This window comes from Cupressus sempervirens, chromosome 4 (genome assembly GCF_028749045.1).
Source record: "Cupressus sempervirens isolate cs-2001-9-10 chromosome 4, ASM2874904v1, whole genome shotgun sequence".
In the NCBI taxonomy this organism is placed as follows: domain Eukaryota; kingdom Viridiplantae; phylum Streptophyta; class Pinopsida; order Cupressales; family Cupressaceae; genus Cupressus; species Cupressus sempervirens.
The window spans coordinates 692,447,157-692,460,339 of record NC_143121.1 but is presented as its reverse complement, the minus strand read 5'-3'; positions in this window follow the sequence as shown (position 1 = coordinate 692,460,339).

Sequence of the window (13,183 nt, the reverse complement as noted above, 5' to 3'; positions counted from 1 at the left end):
TGATAATCACTAACTTGGTAAATATTGCTCGGTGCTAATTGAATATTGTCCCTGGAACTCGGTAGCAATTGTAGAACTCGGTAGAGCCTAAATTAGTTGGTTAATACTATAAACTGCAAGATAAGCTCAGTAGTTGTTAAACCATCTTATTAAGTGTGTGTGTGTCACTAATAAACAAACTTGACTTTAATGTCAATAGTGGATACACACACACACACACACACACACACACATGCTAGTTCTCCTATTCCTAATATCTCATCATGTTGTAAAAAAAGTTTTACATGGTCACAATATGTTCCAACATTTTAGAGCATATAGTAAAAAAAAATTCTCATTTGAGATTCAATTTTTTATATTTTTGAGCATTTAGTAATTTTTTTTTCTCATTTGAGATTCAATTTTTGAATTTAATCATAGAGTAGCATTTAAATTCCAAACCCTTAGAGGCAACATTCAATTATATTGGCCTAAGCCTAATACCTTGTTGGTAAACAGATTTGTCACTATAGAAATTTTTCCAACAGAGTGTATGTGGCAAACCGTTCACAATAGTTGGATAGGCTTTTAATATCTAGCCTTCCTCTACATTTAAAGGGGTAGCTCCCTCGTGAGATGAAATTTTTTATTTTTCAATAAAGATGGATTGAACTTAGAAAATAAAAAGGAAACCATTAAGAGCGCATGTACCACATGACTTTAATGTTTCCATAAAAAGAATGTAAATTGTTAATGAAAGGAATCAAGACCTATGCTTGAGAACTATCACTGACACAATGCTAATTCAACGATTCACGAATACTCACACCATACCATGAAAATACTCATATGTTGAATCAACACTTCAACAATTCAGATTCGTTAGAAAGAGAATGTGAAATGTACTTCATTTATTTCTTTGCACCAAGAAAGTAAGAAATAATTAATTACAAGAACAACAATTGTACACTTTCCAAAAATTGATTTGTTATCAGAGCATAAGTGTTCCCTATCTCCAAGTCCAAAAAGTCCTTTATTACCTTGAGTTTCAGAAATTTATAGCTATTCTAGAATAACTAACCTTTCGGGTTCATAACTACTCAAAAAGTTAGAGTTTGGGCTACTCCAAAGAGTTCGTAACCAACTCTAACTTTCAATGCTTAACTACAGCTAGAAAAGGTTAAGACATTGACCAAAACCAAAGTTAATTCTAAAGTTGACCCTTTTTACAAAATACATAAATAAAAACTCAAGACAACCTTGCACTTCTAACTTTTAACTATGATCACTGATATTTATTGAGCTTGCTCTTTGATCTGTAGGTGCTATGAGTAGCTGAGTCAAATTTACCTTGTATGCTTTAAATGATTTGATGACCTGAGCCAAAGTTTTGTTTTTAATGATGATTAAACTCTGCATCTTTAGCTTGCATAGCTCATGTCTCTTTCTAACTCCATCCAACTCTATGATGTAACTTGGCAAGTTTTGAGTACAGGAGTCCAAAGCCGCTGAGAGACTGCTCAATCTTGTCATAATACTAGCATCTGAACTTTATTTACTACCAAGTTTGGTACTGATTTTTGCCTCTATGCATACCAAAATGGAAGATATGTCTAGATTTTGGGTGTATTCACTAATAGGAATGCCTTCTACGATCATCGGTAAATCCCCCAAGGCCTTCTTTTTTAGTAACTTGCAAGAGTTCATAAATTGCTCTTCTTCACTCAATTGTTGATTCATGCTATCATTTTTCCATCTGATATTTTTCAGCCATATGTCAATTTTCTCTTCTTCTTCACTGATGATTAATTTCAATTTGACTATATCACTATCCATTCCTCTAATCTCTACTAAATTAGCATCAATTTCTCTCTAGAATGTTTGTTGTTTCTTAAGAGTTGTCAACTCTTTTTGAATGTTTTGTTGTATATGATCTGCTTTGGCAAATGAAATCTTAACATCCTAAAATAAGCTTGATGCTCGTTCTTTCATGCCTTTTACCCATGCTTTCACCATCTTTCCATAAGTTTGACATTCTCCTATGTCTTGAATGGTTTCTTCATCAAACATCTTCTTGGGATCTCCGATGATTTTTGTAGATGAGCTAGGATCTGGAAAGGAATCACTGACCATCAATCGGATGCATGAAGAAAGTGCTTGAACTTGACACTTGAGTTGATTCTTAGCTTTCTTATCTCTCCTTGATTGTTCCATTAGGACAGAAGCTAACACTTGGAAATTGTGTTCTCTTCCCTCACGGGTAATCTGGCCTAGATCCACTTTAGTGATGCTGAAATCAGATTCATTTGCCTCATTTATGTCCTCTATAACTGGTTGTGCAATTTCAACAAATAAGTTTCCTGAGGTAGGATTCATTGCCAGTCTGGAATCCATTCTAGTCTTCTTTATCTTTGCACCTTTATGCATTAAATCAACTACGACATCTAGATTTGGTGCTTCTAATTGAATCATCATTTTCTTCTTTCTCTCTAAACTTTGTTGTAACCAAGATGTTGAAATACTGGCAGATGGGCTGATTACTGAAGGAACCTGTAGGACTGTAGATGATAAATCCAAGTTATGTACATTTTCTACAACTGGCTCCTCGTGAGTTGCTTTTGTGCTTTCGGGAGATAATGAGCGTGCAGGAGATGCTATGGATTGAATCATCTCATCTACAAATGATGGTAAAGTGTTCATTTTGGGAGCTTCATCTATCATCTGTTGAATTGGTTTTAAAGTCTTCTCCTTGGGTTTTGATCTCTTCTTCCTGATGACTACATTGGGTTCACATGCTGACGCTAGATCAACTCCTTTATTCAGATCTTCACCATCACCTCCCCCTTTGTGCTACATGAGCCCGAGGAAGTAGGGATAGAAGACGGAATGGCTGAAATTGATGTACCTTCTTGAGAATTATTATTATTCTTTGTACCACCTCTTCTTGTTGATTTAGTAGCAGTGACTTCTTTGACTTTATTCTTTAACCAGTTTGCAGTTCATTGAATCACAAAGAAGGTCCTTTCCTTCAGGTCTTTCAATTCTGGAAAAGACCAATTAATATATGACAATTCTAATAATTGTATACACTCAAAGAAGAAAGGATCAATCAAGTCTGAACCATCTTCTGTTATGCCTGTCACATCCCATCCCATTTTGTAATAAATAATTTGTTGTACTGTGAATCTCATCCAATCCCTTCTTCTCACTTCGAAGTCATTTTCATAGTTAGCCCAATAATCTTCCATTGTAGGGAAATGGAGATAGTTGGGTCCAAGTGCCAAGTTATTTTTAACATACCCACTGTCGTCAAATGGGAAGCAATCGTGGAAAGAGTGTAAAGTTATATTCACCATGGATCTCTTGATATTTTGAGCATCCAAAGAGGAAAGACAACTATAGTGTCCAATGTTGATTGGGAAAAGAATTGATCTTTTGTTCCTACACTTTTTGTTTACCTGGCCAATTTGCCTACAAACTTCTGAAAGTACCAACCTGTCATCTACGAAGCGAGGCAACATGAGAGGACAATCTTGAAAACCTCTGATGCGGATGTAAGTGAATCGAGGGTATTGTATGAAGAAGCTACCATAAGTACTGATGAGAATGGTTGCTTCAGGAGAAATTTGAAGTCCTATATCTCCCTATAGCTCCCTGGCAGTGAGCATAGAAAAAGCATCATTCACCCTACAGAAATGTGCATTTCTCTGTTTTAACTACAATTGAGGGTAATAATTATAAATTTGTGTGGTTAAGCTTTACTCCCCAAAAGGATTAAGATCGAGCCATGACTTCATACTTTTGATTGCGTACATTAGGTACAAGGACATGTAAAACCCTTGATTTGCATTGAGTCCTGTTAATTGGTGATGGAGGGCATCGCTAATCATTTGTCCCCAATCTATAAATTGTTTTCCAATGGTGATGGTATTAATGTACAAGAACATCCAATCCTGAAAATCTTCAACTCTCTTATTTCCCACCACTCTATTGAGAAGAATTATCATATCAAAAATGCCTTCATTAAAGATATTCCTGTGTAACACTCTAGACAACTGTCACTGTCCTTGTCTGGATTGATACAGCCTACTCCTAGCAATGGCATTCAGACATGTTTTCTTATTTTGATGGAAGTATCCTTAGGCACCTTCTTTAGATATTTCTATGAATTCTTCTCTTACTGGCAATCTGAAGGTGATGGAGATAGATACCTGATCTAACCTTACCACGACATTACCTCCTGAGGTCTTGATGTCCCTGGAATGTCGATCATATGTCTTGATACATTCTAAAACCAATTCCACACATTGACCTGCAAGCAAGTGTCCCCTTGCATGGGCTAGACCACTTTCCAATGTTTGTTGTGCCAGGGGTGATTTATCTTCTCTACTCATCATTTTCCAGAAGTCCAAAACTTCCATATGTCTCATCTTTGTATCTGATATCTCGAGAAGCGTGCTTTTTTAATAGCACAGGAGGCTCTTTACCTTGAAACTTGTACTTCATAGTATCACTTACCAATTCATTGTCCTGGTGCAATGTCAATTGTGAAGTCAATATTCCCTTTGCTTTGTATCAAACTCCGTGTTCTATTTTCTTTAGGCAATTGTGAAACTTTATCAAAATCTCTAATTCACTTGGAGGATCCAACATTTACCTGGAGCATTTGCAAGACATTTTTTATCCCTTAACAATACCATTTTGGTCCATTTACTTCTTCTAAACAATGCACACATTTCATATGCAACAAAGGCATTTTGTCAAACAATTTAGCAGCTCTGCTAGATGAATGTGGATACACTTAGATCTGGCATTCTATCAAACAATTCACGTGCTTGGTTTACATTGAACTATTGTAGGCTAAGAAGATGTAGATTACTTCACATTCTCCTTTTAAGAGCATTGACTCTCCAATGGTTCTTCTAAATATTTCAGAAGTAATGAGAATTAAAACCCGCACTCTTCCCGAACCTCTTTGAATTCTAGACACAAAGGAGTTAATTCCTCCTAATAATATTCAACACCGGACCAGCTTCAAAAACATTTTACTGCCTTGGTAAATGCTCACATAATTTCCAATGCATTAAATCACTGTATCAGACATTTGGAAAACTGTTTCTACAGATGATATCGCTGATTTTTGTCATGTCCCCAATTTTCTGGTGGCAGTCCGATTTAATTAATTTAATTAATGGTTGTCCAAGGACGACTAATTAGTTAATTTAATTAAATAAATAAATATTAAAGGATGACCTCGTATTTAATAAAGTGACTTGGAAAATATTTAATAAAGTCACTTGAGGGATAAGATCAAAAAGGTTCTAGAAGTCTCTGGAGAGGATGGAGGGAAAAGAATAAATAGGCACCCCGGGGCTCCATTCGAAGAAGGCAGTTGTTTTATCTCTCTTGTTTTCAGATTGTGATTCAATCACGGGTGCATTGTGGAACCTAGGGTTTCTACAATTGTCACAGTTGGCCATTGAGAACGATAACTCTCAATTGGTACGCAATTTTGAGGGTGTGAAATATCATCCGAATTATTGCAGATTGGAGGTGACATTCAGTCATTTCGTCAGGGACAAAATCTGTGACCTAAGGTCAAATTTGTTGTCCGAAGAAGGAAGTTTACTATTGACAGATTTGGGGGTACTTGAAGCAAGAACGACCACAGTCCTGACATAATACAGAATCGGTCAGCATCGGCGACAAACTTGAAGAAATCATACTAGGTTTGGTAAATTGTTGACAGTAGAGAAAGAAATCAACTAGTGCCGGATTGAAGGAACTAGAGAAAGCTGGAGACCATTCTTAATTTCTAGGATCTGGTCGAATCTGCAAGAGAATTATTAGGTCTTACCTGCGTTCAACAGCTTAACCCACGACAGGGAAAGATATGGAAATATATCAGAAACCGCAGGGTGATCGGATTATTAAGGGAGTAACCAAATACTAAGGGGCGACGATTTACCTTGATGCAACATCAAGATCAAGCCGCAGGCGCTAAGAAATAAACAGAGAGAGGAAGGTTTGCGCAAGTCATTATTTTGGCCGCTCGAACTCAGCATCGTTGGAGAGATAACGTCACACAACGATGGCAGACTGTGGCACTGTCTGCTCCGGAGGATCTGTTCATTCGTGTCTTTGTGGTCAGAGGGAGTCCAGTTAGCCTGACCTTTAATGGGATGTACTTGGGTCGCTTATTTCAAGTTCTCAATTTTGTGAATGAGATCATCTCGGAAATGGGTATGGTCACCGCCAATTGTAACGAGACAAACTGGATCGGCTCTGTCATCTACACTGTCCTTGCCAACGGATAATCTGTTGATCTTTGGAACAGGTATTTCCCGACCAAAAGGCTCTTCAAGAACAAGTCCTCTGAACGCCTGTAGAAGCTTCACAAGTTTTTATGACTATTCCTATTACCAGAATTTATCAGGTTCTTCTCCAGCATTGTTCAGTTGTAATTTCCAGGTTCAATTACTTTCTTGGATTGCCAATAAAATATAGTACTTGCAACTGAAAGGTCCGTAGGTGTTAGATGATATTATTCTGAACATTTGCATTGTCAATAGAAAGTTGTATGAATCAATTGTCTAGAAGCAAACGACAATTATGTTATTCTAAATATTGTTGGTATTCATTACTCTTGCTTCCATCCCTACATTTGGGAAATTGTTCAAACATTATATCTTCTTGCATATATGATTGTATGACTAGTGTTTGACGAATTGCCACAGTACATTGTTGGGATTTAGTGACCTTTATAGCTAGGGTCATCTCAGTGGTATCAGAGCTAGTCAACTAACTGTTTAACGAAATGTCAAACCTTTGAAGTTTTAAGTTTTGGGTGTAAAAAGGAGCAATAACCTGTCAGGGTTATTTCAGTGGTATCAGAGCGGTTTTCTTGCCATCCTGTGAGGTGAGAACCGAATTACATGAGTGATCAGCACTCTACCAAGATGGACAGGTACAGCACAAAGTCTCCAAGGACACAATCTCGGACAAGTAATAGACGCAGTATTCAAAGTCGAAATTGTGGAAAGGAGGACTATTCAGGTATTTAGGATGAGCTCAGAAAAATCAAACATAACATGTCTGAACTGTTGGTTAAACACCACCGTATGCTTGACAGGCTGTCCGTCCCAGCTAAGGTGAATAAATCAACTGGATTTCGTTTTGGCAAATCTTCTCACGAAGTGTTGACAGATACAATGAGAGATGCTACTAGGAACCTTAATGAGGAGTTCGAGAAACAAGTGTGCAACCAGTAAGAGGCTTCAGTTCGGTCACAGGAAGAAGCGGTGAAGGACATTACGCTGATGGATAGTAACTGTCAACTTGATACTCAAGTTGAGACAGTTGAATACGAGTTTCCCAAAGGTGATGTCTCATGTACTCAGGGTAGTTTGGTTCCGACAAGCAATGATTTCAGTGAAGTGAGTCCAGATGATGATGAAGATGTCATTGTGCATGATGATGAGATACTTGGTGAAAATGAGCGGACATCGAGCATTTATGATTTTGCTGACAAAGAGTACCAGGCTCAGTTAGATGCTTCATCACATGAGGATGAGAATGGCAGTACTTCACATGATTTGTCCAGCCAGCTGAAGGTAAGCAAAGATAGTATTGTGGCTTCTTTATCTCATCATGACAGGATGCGGGAGATGTTAGAAGAGCACATCCAGATGATTTAGTTACAAGGAGGACATAAGGGAGTTCAGGAAAATTCTTCTTGCTTTGACTTACATGCAATTGGTGAAGGAATGGGAACAACGAAGTTGAGTTATTTACATCTTCTATCAGACCGTGATCATCTTCTAAGCCTTACCAAAGATTATTCAGATGCCTTGAGGAGGAAGGAGGAGGAAGTTGTCAAGCTTTCTTGTGAGCTTGAGGACACTCGAGCAACTTTGGCATTACAGGACTGGGAGAAACAAGGGCAAGAGCACGACATGGAGCTGAGAGCATCTTGCACTCAATTTTTGACAGAAGAGGGATCATATATGATAGCTGATAATGTTACGAGTTCATCTTGCATTCACATCCAGGATATAAGGACAATGGCAGACAGGTATGTGAAGTTAGTTGGTATTGGTCACATTACTCAGGTAAGGAGTTTGCTTGAGTTACTAGTTGTTCCTTGTTTACGAATATGGACTCAAGAATGTTTCAAGGGCATTTGGGGTTCAGTTAACTGGAGATCTTTAACACTTAATGGTAGCAATGATTTTCTGAGTGCTATCATGGATTTGATTAGCCGAATACACGGTGTTGTCTTTCCTTGTGCCAGCAGTTTGTCCAATGTTGGTATTAGTTTTTATACACCGGTGCTAGGGTTGGTTTATATATGTAGACGACCATTCTGGCTGAAGGGTGTTGAAGATTTTTCATATTTGGAAACATGTATAGATGAGTCCCAGGATCGTTTTGACCTTGATGACATCCGGGAGGATGAAGTAGACAGTTTTAAAGATTCAGCTTCCTTGACAGTTTCTTTAAGTACAGAAGAGCTTGACAGCAGGACTACAGATTTTGACACTCTGGATGTTGATATGAGTTTTGAAGTTGATTCGAAAAATATGGATGATAATAATCCAGAGACCAGTATCTTTGAAGATACTCCTTTAGGCAATACGTCAGAGGGAGTTTATAGAAGACAGTCTAGCCAGAGCCATCATGTGGTTAGCCAGTTGAAAGTTAGTGAGCGAGACATTGCTATCGCTTGTGAGCATTTTGATACTGCTCGTCAGTTGTTAGCTGTTACTGGTTGGGGTTCTTCTATGACAGATGAGTCCAGCAGTGGTTACTTTTCTTTGGCAAAGATTCATGCCTTGCGTGAAGCTGTTCGGATTTTGAAGCAAGATTATTTACGATTGGTAGCCGACCGTGATCACTTGGTTGAGTGGGGAAGTACAACATATGAGGCACTCTTGGATCGTGAAGAGGAGGTGAGTGAGCTTTCCCAGGAGCTCATAGCGACTACTAAGGCTTTAGAGGACACACGACGGGATCTACAGAAGTCGCAGTTTCAGTTGAAGGAGGTGACCGTGGAGTTGGAGGATTTGCAGTCAAAACCAGCCCCAGACCCAGTTCATTTGACTACTGAGGTAGATGACGGTAAGTACACTCCTACAGTTGCTTTTGAGGAGCTTATTGTTGAGACTGACACACATGTTCAGGGTTTGGAAGAAGTTGGCCCTAATGAGTTTGGGATACCAGTAGAGTCAAGTCTCCAGATTGATTCTTCTCTGATAAATGACAGTGTGGTACAGTTGGGTATGCCACCTTCACAAGAGGATCAATTGTGGTGTGCAGGGAAGTATATTGATGCTTCCTCGTATAATTTTTACTGCACTGAACCGTTCATGAAGTATTTGTTGGATAGTGCGTGTGTTCAGTTAGACTCGCATAAAGTGACAGAAGGTGTTCTCATCCAAGATACTAGTGTTATTTGCAGATTGGTTGAGAAGATTATAGGGGTCCTTTCTACTATGCTACCTCACAAGGATCTTGAGGAGGGGTTTGTTGAGCAGAATGCACGGGATCCTAGCCAGCCTACAGTCACTTGGAGTCAGAAAATGGAGCCATCTGTTGATTCCCAGTTCAGTGATGATGAGCCAGCAGCAGAGTTTGGAGGTTCTTACCGGCATTATACGGTAGGGTACGCTCATCATTTCTCTTTTGACACAGAGGTAGAAGATTTTATTTCACGCAGATGTAGATTGGCTCCAGTTTCTTATCATCCATTAGGGGATAGATTGGCACCATCTCTTGAAGATAAAACTGGTAGTAGCAAGTTACTCGGCTTGCCGCATCGACATGCCCGGAGTAGTTTTTCAGAGATTGGATTTGATGGCAGTGATTCAGGTACCTATAGCTGTTGTCATATCTACAGAGCAGTTGGGTGCAAGTGTCATTCTGACGGGGGCTTGAGTTTTGATAGAGTTGATGTTTCAGTTGGCTTGAGTTCCGCAGAATGGGTTCTTCTACTGACATCTACAGTTGGTTTTCAGATGATTTCATCAGAGTTGTCAGTTGTTTGGATATTGAGCATAGTTTCTCAGCTACTGGTATCGATGATTTCTCCACGGGAGTATGATGAGGATTGGGATGACATACAGATTTACATTTGGGACCCAGGCATACTGATTGGTTTATGGTTCAGCCATTGCTTGGGGACAAGCAATTTTAGGAAGGGCGGACTGTCATGTCCCCAATTTTCTGGTGGCAGTCCGATTTAATTAATTTAATTAATGGTTGTCCAAGGATGACTAATTAGTTAATTTAATTAAATAAATAAATATTAAAGGATGACCTTGTATTTAATAAAGTGACTTGGAAAATATTTAATAAAGTCACTTGAGGGATAAGATCAAAAAGGTTCTAGAAGTCTCTGGAGAGGATGGAGGGAAAAGAATAAATAGGCACCCCGGGGCTCCATTCGAAGAAGGCAGTTGATTATCTCTCTTTGATTTTCAGATTGTGATTCAATCATGGGTGCATTGTGGAACCTAGGGTTTTTGCAATTGTCACAGTTGGCCATTGAGAACGATAACTCTCAATTGGTACACAATTTTGAGGGTGTGAAATATCATCTGAATTATTGCAGATTGGAGGTGACATTCAGTCATTTCATCAGGGACAAAATCTGTGACCTAAGGTCAAATTTGTTGTCCGAAGAAGGAAGTTTACTATTGACAGATTTGGGGGTACTTGAAGCAAGAACGACCACAGTCCTGACTTAATACAGAACCGGTCAGCATCGGCGACAAACTTGAAGAAATCATACTAGGTTTGGTAAATTGTTGACAGTAGAGAAAGAAATCAACCAGTGCCGGATTGAAGGAACTAGAGAAAGCTGGAGACCATTCTTAATTTCTAGGATCTGGTCGAATCTGCAAGAGAATTATTAGGTCTTACCTGCATTCAACAGCTTAACCCACGACAGGGAAAGATATGGAAATATATCAGAAACCGCAGGGTGATCGGATTATTAAGGGAGTAACCAAATACTAAGGGGCGACGATTTACCTTGATGCAACATCAAGATCAGGCCGCAGGCGCTAAGAAATAAACAGAGAGAGGAAGGTTTGCGCAAGTCGTTATTTTGGCTGCTCGAACTCAGCATCGTTGGAGAGATAACGTCACACAACGATGGCAGACTGTGGCACTGTCTGCTCCGGAGGATCTGTTCATTCGTATCTTTGTGGTCAGAGGGAGTCCAGTTAGCCTGACCTTTAATGGGATGTACTTGGGTCGCTTATTTCAAGTTCTCAATTTTGTGAATGAGATCATCTCGGAAATGGGTATGGTCACCGCCAATTGTAACGAGACAAACTGGATCGGCTCTGTCATCTACACTGTCCTTGCCAACGGATAATCTGTTGATCTTTGGAACAGGTATTTCCCGACCAAAAGGCTCTTCAAGAACAAGTCCTCTGAACACCTGTAGAAGCTTCACAAGTTTTTATGACTATTCCTATTACCAGAATTTATCAGGTTCTTCTCCAGCATTGTTCAGTTGTAATTTCCAGGTTCAATTACTTTCTTGGATTGCCAATAAAATATAGTACTTGCAACTGAAAGGTCCGTAGGTGTTAGATGATATTATTCTGAACATTTGCATTGTCAATAGAAAGTTGTATGAATCAATTGTCTAGAAGCAAACGACAATTATGTTATTCTAAATATTGTTGGTATTCATTACTCTTGCTTCCATCCCTACATTTGGGAAATTGTTCAAACATTATATCTTCTTGCATATATGATTGTATGACTAGTGTTTGATGAATTGCCACAGTACATTGTTGGGATTTAGTGACCTTTATAGCTAGGGTCATCTCAGTGGTATCAGAGCTAGTCAACTAACTGTTTAACGAAATGTCAAACCTTTGAAGTTTTAAGTTTTGGGTGTAAAAAGGAGCAATAACCTGTCAGGGTTATTTCAATTTTCCTCTAGGCCGCAGGTCACACAAGAGAAACAGTATACGTGCCTTGACTATGTTTCCATTAGATATTGCAGGTTGGAGAAATGAGTTAAGTCTCGTGCCTTGCTTATGTTGAGACTTGCTGGAAATCCTACTGTGCAACTGACGCCTGCATTATCTTCAATTCTGTGCATGATGGAATATTAATAAAACTTAGTTTTTTGCCTTCTAATGCGTCAACGCATTGTGTCAATCATTTGAAATACAAGATCTGCTCCAAATTCTCTTCTCATTGGTCTGCTCACATGTTTGGTCTAAGGTTTGCGGTTTTGATTGACTTGAGAAGATTTGATTAAACAGTGCATACGCCTTGTCTTGCGTGGGAGTGCTGCACAACATGCATTTCAAACAGTGCACCGTTATCATTTAAGTTCTCCCATGTTTCCCATGTCATTTCTTCAAACAACTCGCGTGCTGGCATACTTATCAAACCGCAGATCTTGACTTATGTGGACAGCTAAGTAACATGTATTTTCGAGGTAGTATATCGAATAGTATGGCACCTTTTGAAATCATAATTTGTGTTCCTCCAACTCGGGCTTGTTTTCAAACTGGTCTCCAATGAAACAGCGCACATGTTATTATTCCAAACATATGTGAACTTTATTTCGAGCCGATAGTTGTTTTCAAGTTGAAATTTGGGTTGGGAAGTTCGGATTAGGATTAGGTTAAAAAGTTGGAGTATGTAAAGAGAGAATATTTTAATACGTAGAGAGGAGAGAGGATTGTATGAGAGAAGGCAAACTCAAACTCAAACCCCGAACTTCTCTCTAAAAGTTTGAGTACGTAGAGAGAGGTAGTATGGGGAGAGAGAAAAATTTTGAGGAGAGAATGAAACTCAAACTCAAACCCTGAACTTCTCTTTACAAGTTGGAGTATGGGGCGAGAGAAAATATGGAAATAGTAGAAAATTATTATTATTTCATTTTCTCTCCATCTGTCTATTACTTAATTAACTCTCCCCCTCTCTCATAAAATCATAAAATTATCTGGGGAACATACCTGAAGCAAAATCAAACTCCATGCTGATATGAAAGAGTATGGGTAACACTTACCTCCAGCAAAATTTAATGTTGATACATACCTTCTTGCAAAATTAACGTTAATGCTATATAGCAAAATTGATGTTAATGCTATATAGAAAAATTCATGCTGATGGTACACAATTGAGTATGGCAACTCCTTGACAGAATCAATGTCTGATATAATAGATA